This window comes from Oncorhynchus nerka, linkage group LG14 (genome assembly GCF_034236695.1).
Source record: "Oncorhynchus nerka isolate Pitt River linkage group LG14, Oner_Uvic_2.0, whole genome shotgun sequence".
Classification (NCBI taxonomy): domain Eukaryota; kingdom Metazoa; phylum Chordata; class Actinopteri; order Salmoniformes; family Salmonidae; genus Oncorhynchus; species Oncorhynchus nerka.
Window position 1 is genome coordinate 69,177,840 of NC_088409.1, and position 10,719 is coordinate 69,188,558.

At 42.5% G+C, this 10,719-nt stretch overlaps 1 pseudogene; it reads left to right on the plus strand.

Annotated features, from left to right (window-relative positions):
• Positions 1 to 483: 483 nt before the first annotated feature.
• Positions 484 to 10,237, plus strand: LOC115141763 (solute carrier family 13 member 2-like; annotated as a pseudogene).
• Positions 10,238 to 10,719: the final 482 nt, after the last annotated feature.

Below are 10,719 nucleotides of genomic sequence, written 5' to 3' on the forward strand. Positions count from 1 at the left end.
TTGGTGAGCGGACCCCAGACCTCACAACCATAAAGGGCAATGGGTTCTATAACTGATTCAAGTATTTTTAGCCAGATCCCAATTGGTATGTTGAAATTTATGTTCCTCTTGATGGTATAGAAGGCTTCTCTCTCTCTCTCTCTCTCTCTCTCTCTCTCTCTCTCTCTCTCTCTCTCTCTCTCTGCTGGGTGGGGGGGTCGTTTTATTTAGCCTTTTCATGCTTTTTTTATCCATCTTAAATATGTTTGGACAAAATAACAGTAAACGATATTTCCCTGGATTGTAGAGATTTGTACACTCACACTTTATAAAACCATGCTCATCCTTATACAGTATATCCTACAATAGGAATCTGTCATTTCAAACTTTCACTGGTAAGGTGATCTCCCTCCCTCCCTCCCTCCCTCTCACTCACTCACTCACTCACTCACTCACTCACTCACTCACTCACTCACTCACTCACTCACTCACTCACTCACTCACTCACTCAGTTACACTACTGTCTTGTGTTGTACAACACACTCCCTCCTCAGCCCAGTCACCTCACTCCAAAGTTAATATTTAATTCTCTCTGTGTGATATATATACTGCACCTTTATCTCCTGTTCTCTCTTTGTGGTAGTGTCCTCATTTATCTTGTAACATCTCCCCCGCACTCCAATTAGATTTTCTATTTAATATATCCATTTCTCTTCTCTGTGTACCTGCGCTACCCTCTGGATATCTGGACCAGCCATGGTGGTGTGTCTAAGTGGACTATGGAGGTATCGGAATTACCTGATCATATTCTTCATCCCTCTGTTGATTCTACCTTTACCCCTAATAGTTGGGGGACCGGTAAGAGCGTTTGTGTATGCGTGTGTTTGTGTGTGTCTGTTTGTTTGTGTCTAACTGTGCAGAGGCTGTGATTTGTTTGTTTTAAACCTCTTGAAAATTCAGAAGTTATTCTGTAGCATTTCAAGTCCTGGTTGTACACAAATGTAATGCTGAAATTCCTTGAAAACTCTATATGTTTATTGAAGCTTCACTGCATGTTTTGGTTACTCATCTGTGTGTATTTCCTGATGTGACATTTCTATTGTATTTGTGACATTTTTAATTATTTCAGAATATCCAGGAATCCACTGTAGACTGGTAATTGAGTGTGTGTTGACATGGTAGATAAGAACTTCATCAGCCATGCACATTGCTGGTTCGGAGTTCGCTGTGAGTTACGCTTGCCCTCCAGGACAATAAACCAGCAGGAATGAAAGACTTGCATGACAGGCACCTTAGTTCCTTCTTCATCTTTTATCACCAAGGGCTTACCATGTATCATAAATATATTTCTAGAAAATCCAAGCCTGTTTTTCCCCTCTAAGAATGGATATGTTTTATCAAAATGGATATTAAAAGGGCAATCTGCAGTTCATACAACTACCCCCCCGTCACTGATTAAAACTTTTGGTAAACAGCTGAGGGACGGGGCTGGAGAAGTATAACCACTCTCAAATTCATAGACAGAGCTAGGGATGCAAGGACTGACCATCCACGATATAACAATTATAAGTTTAAGCATGTTTTGAGGCTATACAGTGTTTGTTTGCATTGACATTGTTTACAAACAGTGTAGTAAAACAAGCTTATATTTTGGGTTCTGAAGGGGTACGACACTTAAACTAAGCTCATGAGGTTATATTATAAATTATATTCTTCCAAAATCAACAGGTACATAATTAATACATAATCCCAAAAAATGGATGTAGCAACTGAGGATTCTAGCTTTAATTGGTTAACTGAAGGGCATCTTAACTAAATGACATAATTATGCCAACTCATTGCTGGCCCAGCTACAGTTTATATCCTGCAGACACAACCTCTCTTGACGTCTCCATCGTGGTTAAAGATTAGGCCTACAACAAAGTGATCATGTTAAGTTACAAGGGAGATACTATGGCCATGGAGAACTGGAGAGAACTGGAGCACCTTTAGAAATGACAGTAATATGCATTTGGGTAGGCATGATATTTGTTTTAATTGATTGTTATTAACTATGCATTGCAATAACTATAACTGACTTATTGAATAGATGTATTGAATTGCACACAAGAACACTTCTTTATGTTCTAAAACAGTTATACAACTTGTCTGTGCTTTCATGCTCTTGGCTGTTGTCTCAGATGATTGTTTACTAAGAACAAACTGGTCCTGAGAGAGGAATGACTGTGTGTTGTGTGCATTTGTAAGTGTTGTCCTACCTCAACAACACTCTCACAGTCCCTGTCTGTCTCATGTGCGTGTACAGGAGGCTAGTTGTGGCTATGTGATCATCCTGATGGCCCTGTACTGGTGTACAGAGTGTATGCCTCTGGCTGTGACTGGTCTGCTGCCTGTCATCCTCTTCCCTATGATGGGCATCATGGAGTCAAGCGAGGTACCAACACCACTATCCTCTCCCCTCTCTACTCAACCACCTCCATACCTAATGACTGGTTCTTACCCACCCATTACACTCAGTAATGGAGACAACAGCATTCTGTTTTATGATCAGAATAAACAGGTCAACAGTTGACTAAAATGTGAAATGTAAATCTTTGTTTAGTAGATACAGTGTTGAGGACGTATGAATAAATCACCTCTTACTGTTGATCCCATTATTAGTACATTATGGTATTTCTAAGCAGAACCTGTCTCAGGCCAGTACACTCGTTCAGAACCCCCCTGTCTGTCTCTCCCAGGTGTGTAACCAGTACATGAAGGACTCTAACATGCTGTTCGTCGGAGGGCTGTTGGTGGCTATAGCTGTGGAATACTGGAACCTTCACAAACGCATCACCCTCAGAGTACTGCTCCTAGTAGGGGTGAGGCCTGCTCTGTAAGAGACCTGTTTTAATGATTCTATTACAGAGCTGTTTGGTCTAGTGTTCTGATAGCCCAATGTTTTATTCATATTAAGTGTCTTATATGTTTTATTTTTAAATGTTTTTTTTTATTTCCCTCTCTATCCTCCTCACTCTTGCTTTTCCACTCTATCTCCATTTTCTTTCCCCATCCATCCATCCATCCATCCATCCATCCATCCATCCATCCATCCATCCATCCATCCATCCATCCATCCATCCATCCATCCATCCATCCATCCATCCATCCATCCATCCATCCATCCATCCATCCATCCATCCATTCATCTCTCTCTCTCTCAGTGGGTTATCTAGCAAAGTCTATGGCTGTCTGGAGTGGTTCTCAATCAGAGGCAGGTGCTTATCGTTGTCTCTGATTGGGAACCATATTTAGGCAGCCATATTCTTTGAGTTTGGCGTGGGTGATTGTCCTTAGTGTCTTTGCTCCTGTCGCTGTGTTAGTTGACAAGTATAGGCTGTTTCGGTTTTCGTTACGTTTATTGTTTTGTAGTGTTTGTGTTATTTCATGTTTACGTTTGTTTGATTAAACATGGATCGCAATCTACATGCTGCGTTTTGGTCCGACTCTCCTTCACCACACCTAGAAAACCGTTTCTCTCTCTCTCTCTCTCTCTCTCTCTCAATTCAAGGGGCTTTATTGGCATGGGAAACGTGTTAACATTGCCAAAGCAAGTGAGGTAGATAATATACAAAAGTGAAATAAACAATAAAAATGAACAGTAAACATTACACATCTCTCTCTCTCTCTCTCTCTCTCTATTCTCCACTGTCTCTCCAGTCTGATGATGGGCTTCATGGGCACCACAGCCTTCCTGTCCATGTGGATCAGTAACACAGCCTCCACTGCCATGATGCTGCCCATTGCTAACGCCGTGCTGAAGCAGCTGTGTGACTCCGAGGCAGAGGAGAGGGAGATGGACCTGATGGCCATCAGGGGGGCCTGGACTGGGACTGGGATACCTAAGGACCAGGAAAACCAGGCCTTTGAGATGGGTGACAAGGAAAAAAGCATTACCATAGGTGTGTGTTGTTAGGAGAAAGTGGTGTGGGTGGGGAGGTGTATGTGTGACCATTTGTTTTGTGTCCATTAGCCCCAACACCATCCATTCTAGGTTTCTCAAGCCATTCTCAAACGAGAATACAGCCTGGTACCACAAGATTATGTGTCCATTAGTTCGACCATGAGCTTTCACAATCACAAGCTATTCCACATCTTTCTGTTTTTGTAATAAATTATATCTCCCTTATTTGGCAGATGACGGAGGTGCTGCTAAATATACAAAGGATGTCAAGCCCAGGGAGAATGGGGTCAAGTTAGGTAAGTAGAATACAGTATGTGTTCTCTCAACATCAGTGTTCCTCTATCATGGTCCTTGAAACCCACAGGGTGTACAGGCTTTTGTTCCAGCCCAGGAATAACACACCTCATTCACACCTGTTGTGGATTCCCTGAAACACCCTTCTGTCAATTATTCAACCATTCATCTTAGTAGAGGAACACAGTTAAGTAAGAGATATTGATATGTCATTGATATGATAATTCAGGATGTGACCTTGTTGATTTTGTCTGTTCGAGACAAGATTGTTTGGACTTATCGTCTCATATGGCTGAGATAGAATACAAAGTACACGGATGCATTGAACGTCATGTTCAATATCACCAGCAGATACTCTCAATCCCTGTTTCTTGCAGACTCCCTGAAAACAACGTGAAAAATCTTTGCCCTAAACCTTTAGTTACCTCTGGGAAAACTTCTGATAGACTGACCTCTAACCCCTGAACATTTTGATTGGCTGACCCATGGATCTTCCCCTCCAGAGCCCGAGCCAGAGGTGGAGGAGAGCCTGGAGGCGAGGGAGAGGAGGCTGAAGAGGGAGGCTAAGTACCTGAACCTAGATAAAGGCATGAGTCTCAGTGTGTGTTATGCTGCCAGCATCGGAGGAACAGCCACCCTCACCGGCACCACCCCGAACCTCATCCTCAAGGGACAAGTCGACGAGTACGTTTATATGTCTGTTTATAAATGCTTAATATGCGTGGGTAGTATTACAAGTAAATACAGTAAGATAACCATCTGAGTAGCTATCATTAAATGGTTATTGTGTGTGGATGCAGTATTGCAAACCGGTTAAGCAACGGTTCATCTCTGGGAGTACTGTAGTGCCCAGTCTACTTTACTTGCAGCAGCTAAAGCACAAGAATGGATACACTGACTGTACAGTGGCTCCTTTGATCATGTTTCCAATTCCTTCCCTGGCTTGGGAGTTAGCTAACATCTTTGTCACTTCCTCCATAGCATTAGAATTCCCTGCACATTCCCGTTCAAAGCAGTTTGTTGTGGCAGGTGCACCGGCCTGGCGGCCATATTGGGTGTACCTACAGTTGAGTACCCTTTGGAATGTTCCTGTAAATAATGCTAGTTCTAATTCTATCATTCTATCATTCTTTCCCCACAGGCTGTTCCCAGGGAATGAAGACATCATCAACTTTGCCAGCTGGTTTGGTTTCTCCTTCCCCAACATGGTTCTGATGCTGATCATCTCCTGGCTGTGGCTGCAGTTTATGTACCTGGGCTGCAAGTGAGTCATTCTTTCCTGTTATGTTTTATCTACAGCCAACAATATCCATAACACCGTCTCGTGGCAGGAAGCCGAAGCAATATGATTGTGTGCCTGCAATCCATGTTGAAAGGTGACATATTCACAAACATAAAAATGCAATATAATGACTAAGCATAGTAAAACAATAGAAGGTAATGGTTTATGCTCATATTTCACTTATATAGATACTTCGTTGTCTATTTATGTAAGACATTGCCATATAGACAAAGTAGATACACGCCTATATAAGACCCAGAGACCTATATGACACTATATAGAGATCTCTGATATGTCTCGGATCTATTTGGCCCATTCATCCACAGCATGAAGAAGTCGTTTGGCTGCGGGATGAATAAAGATGGTGACAAGGAGGCGTACGGGGTGATAAAGAATGAGTATAAGAAGCTGGGCAGTATGTGCTTCGCTGAGGGCTGTGTCATGGTGCTGTTTGTCCTGCTGGTCCTGCTCTGGTTCACCAGAGAACCAGGCTTCATGCCCGGCTGGGCCACTGTGCTCTTCAACAAGGACAGACCGTGAGTGATAGATAACAGTATGTTCTGTGTTGTAACTCCTGGGTGTTGTGTCTGCTAGTCACTCCCTGTGGTTCTTCCTGGTTAACTCCCAAGCCAGGTTCTCCCTCACTTTTTTAAAATCTGATAGCTTTCTGCTGTGTATCCCAGTCTTTGCTCTTTCCCGCTTTCTTACTCTCATGTAAGTTAACAATTTAGCATTACACATAATGTGGACATAAACTGTAATTACACAGTACATGTCTATGTAACTACCATATCAATACATATGGACACATTGAGAAATGGGACCAAGAGACATTGTTTATATGTGGATTTCTATGTCCCAGGTACGTCACTGATGGCACGGTGGCCATCCTGATGTCAACACTGTTCTTTATGATCCCATCCCAACTACCCAGATGTGGCGGGTACTCTGAGGATGGTATGTGTGTGTGTGTGTGTGCACGTGTGTGTTTTGTCAATACACTGTATCTATGAGTGGTGAGAGTACATTGGTGTGTTAACGAGTTTGTGATTGAGAGAGACATTGTGTTTGTGTCTACCTGTCTGTCTGTGATACTATTGTATAGAGCAGACTTTCGGACATGTTAATGGTGGGTCGTGACATCATTTTTTTGGGGGGGGGGGGACTCAGTCTGTTGAAAGTTTGAATAGTAGAATACACAAGGTGCACTTTTGAAATTTGATTGGGCATCAGCAGTTTTTATCTTATTGTCAGATTTTTTGTTGTTGTACATTTTAGTCATTAAGCAGACGCTCTGAGCGACTTATAGTAGTGAATGCATACATTTTCATACTGGTCCCCCATGGGAATCAAACCCACAACCCTGGCGTTGCAAGCGCCATACTCTACCAACTGAGCCACAATGTGACAACAGTCTCTGACAGTCACTCAATTAGCCATGTCAGCTAACAATTTTTAGATTAGTAAATGAGTCTAGCCAGCTATCTAAACCCAGGGGCCCTGACCTCCACAGCCATCACTCTCACTCAGATATCATATAAACATGGCATAAGTCATGGCAAAATGTGTAGAATTGCAGGAAATTAGCTGTAAAACTTTTCTCTCTGCCGCCAGGAAGGAGGCCTATAAAATGTTTTGCCTGCGAGGAGTGGAGGCCCCTACAACAAATCTCACAGGTTTTCATGGAAGGACTTATTTGGGTCCCAGGCTGAAAAAGTTTAAGAACCCCTGGTATAGAGATATAATCTTCAGGACTCAGTGCTTTGTAATCGTCCTGATAGCACCCTTACTTCTCAGGGCTTGCACATGCTCGCACACACACACGCACGCACGCACGCACGCACGCACGCACACACACACACACACACACACACACACACACACACACACACACACACACACATACTCGAGACACATCAGAGGGCTGCAGCGTGATAGCGCTAGCCCCAAGGTCTGCCCTGCCCTGCACGGCTGTATTCTCTGTTCTGCCCTTTCCCGAAACAAAGCTTTCAAATCAATAAATGACTGGCAGACATTTCTAAAGGGATATTTTTTGGGGGGATAACCTTATTTGCTATTTATTATGTATATTTTTTTATATAAAACATTTACTTCACTCTTTATGCAATGCGCACTGCAGAGAACACCGGAACGACAAGAATCACTGAATTTTCACAGTGAATTATTGTAATGTTTGTTTGTGTCGATTAATGCCATAAGGGATGGGTTGCCAACTGGCATTTTGACACCAAAATAAGATTTCATTCATTCATTCATTCATATAAATACATATGGACTTTTCTCCCTCTGTAACCTAAACTGAGTTTAGTGTTCTTACTCCTGATAAGTGACAAGGTCAAAACGAAGTGCTCCAGTAATGCAGCTCCTACCTCAAAACGGCAGCAGCTTAATGTGTTTGGTAAATAAATGGGTGTCACAATGATTAAAGGCACTTAGTGAAGAGTTTGAGTTCGGAGTGTGAGAAAGCAGAGTTTGCGAGGCAGCAGAGTTTGCGAGGCAGACTTTGAGGTGCCTTGTCATGGCTCCTTGACTTCTGGTTTTCCGTTCCTAGCATAGAGTGTTTTTGTGGTCATGTTAGTGTCTAGGAGTTATCGATGGCCTTTGCTCCCTGAGTATCAATGTAAGTAAGTTAGTACAGTTCTATCTAGGACAGAGTCCTGTACATCATAACAGTATAATCTCTGCCTATATAGATTTGGACAGAGATACTGTAAACTTTAATAACACTGTACCTTCCTAACTACCATGTAAATACACAGATCTCTGGGACTGTAGTCTTGAGTTATCATACTACCAAGTACCTGCAGGAGTGCCTGGAATCAAGGCTGTAAGGACCGTGATGGTAAACCTGGTGTCATTCTCCTGTGTGTGTCTTGTCCCTATAGGAAAGCCCCTGAAGGCCCCTCCCACCCTGCTGAACTGGGACGTGGTCCAAGAGAAGATGCCGTGAAACATTCTCCTGCTACTGGGAGGAGGCTTCGCTCTGGCCCGGGGAAGTGAGGTACCGTCTGTCGGTCGGTCTGTGTTTTCTTTTTTAAACAAAAATGATGAAAATTGTGGATATGTTTTTTTTTCTTTTTTTTTTCTCTGTGTGCAGGTGTGGTCTGTCTCAGTGGCTAGGAGAAAGTCTGGCCCCCCTGCAGTCCATCCCTCCCTTTGCCATTTCCTTCCTCCTGTGTCTACTCACTGCCACATTCACTGAGTGCTCCAGTAACGTAGCTACTACCACACTGTTCCTGCCTATACTGGCCTCTATGGTAAGACAGAATCCCTTAGAAATGTACATACACACACTCAGGCAACACACATGGTAACACACATGGTAACACACATGTCCACTTAGAAAACCTGGATCAATGATTTGAAGTGGTGCTCCTTTTGGGACCGTGAGCGGCCCGTGAGCGGTTTGGTCAGCATATTAAGCATACACTATATGTTCATTTCACCTCTTTGACTCATGTATGACCCTGTCTGTCTGTTCCCAGGCCGTAGCCATTAAGCTCCACCCACTGTACGTCATGCTGCCCTGCACCATCTGTGCCTCGCTGGCCTTCATGTTGCCGGTGGCCACGCCCCCTAATGCCATTGCCTTCTCTTATGGCAACCTCAAAGTCATGGACATGGTACGACCTATGACCCTTCACCCCTCACCCCTCTCCATACAGTACTTTGTATCAAGGCTGTAAGGACCGTTTGTACTTTGAGAGTAAAATACTATCCTGGATCCAAACTGAATTGTTCTGTTTCACTGATTCAGTCTGGGCATCTCTTCATTGTAAAAAACACTTTGTGACAATTGTTGATATAAAACAAGTTTTATTCTGTAAATAGAGTAAATGTGATTCATTGATAGAATCATTGAAACCAGAAGTGAAACGGAACAATTCTCTTTGGATCCAGGCTCGTAGAATACATGGTTGTGAATCATTCCGTCTGTGACCAATGTTTCTACCTGTTTTTCACTATGCTGACAACAGGCGAAGGCTGGATTCGTTCTGAACATTGTTGGTGTCATCACCATCAACATCGCACTGAACTCCTGGGGAGCAGCCATGTTCAATCTCAACACCTTCCCTGACTGGGCCAATGTTACCATCATACACACTCCCTGATCTGGAGACACTGGCAAGGAAGGAAGGAAGGAGGGAGGGAAGGGGAGAACAAAAAGAAGAGGAGGAAGAGAGCGGAGGGATGGGAAGAGGGGAGAGATACTGTATGTACACGTCTATCTGGGACAGTGCTGATGGTCAACCCACTCAGGGTGTTCTAGGCTACTACTGGATACACACTCCATATAACAACACACACAGTATCTGTTTACCGGTCGGACTGGTACTCCTCCTCCCCTCAAAGTTTAGATTGATTTGAATTAAATTCATTTAGATTAATCAATGGTTTTTGTACAGCTAAAACATGCAGGTTGTATTTGATGCTTTTTCGGATTGTCAAATCTGTTTAAGCTTAGAGGAGCGGACACAAGAGGGAGATCTATGATTATGTTATTATATCAAAAACAATAACAAACAAACATCTATTTAATGTGAAAGGCAATCTGTGTTGGAATACAAATGTTATTTTTGAAGTCAGGAAAAGCCTCAGTGGCATATTATTGTGAAACGTTCTTAAAGCTGCTGCACAAAATGTATATTTTTGCTATTGTTTCGACAGTGTTTATGTATCATGTCTACTGTATTAAATACTGCACACAAAAAACTCAAGCCTTCGAAATAGGAGAATAATTTCAAGTGTCCAATCACAGGCCATCTCAAACGAAATCAAAATGTATTTTAAATGTGTTTTTATTATTGTATTGGTTGTAATTGTATTATAGTTCATGTATGATGATGACATTACTATTTGGTTTGCACATTGATTTCTTGGGTTCATACATTTTGTGGCAGGGCTCCCTTCATACCCACTTCCTGTAGGATTGCAGAATATGAATTTGGGCAAAAATGATGGGCTCAAATCCCATTGACATCCATAGGATTATGCCCACTGGTGGAGACCCCACTGGGTTTAAACGGAGACAAGGGTACAGAAGGAAAATCCTTTCTATTTCAATGTTATTATTGTTGTTTTCAATTATATAGCTTTCAGCTAATTCCGAGTCGTTTCAAAGCAGTAGGTCAAAAATAAAGGAAAATACAGTACAAAATAATAATTCAGGTTAAAGAAGGAAATTAATAAAATTAAATTA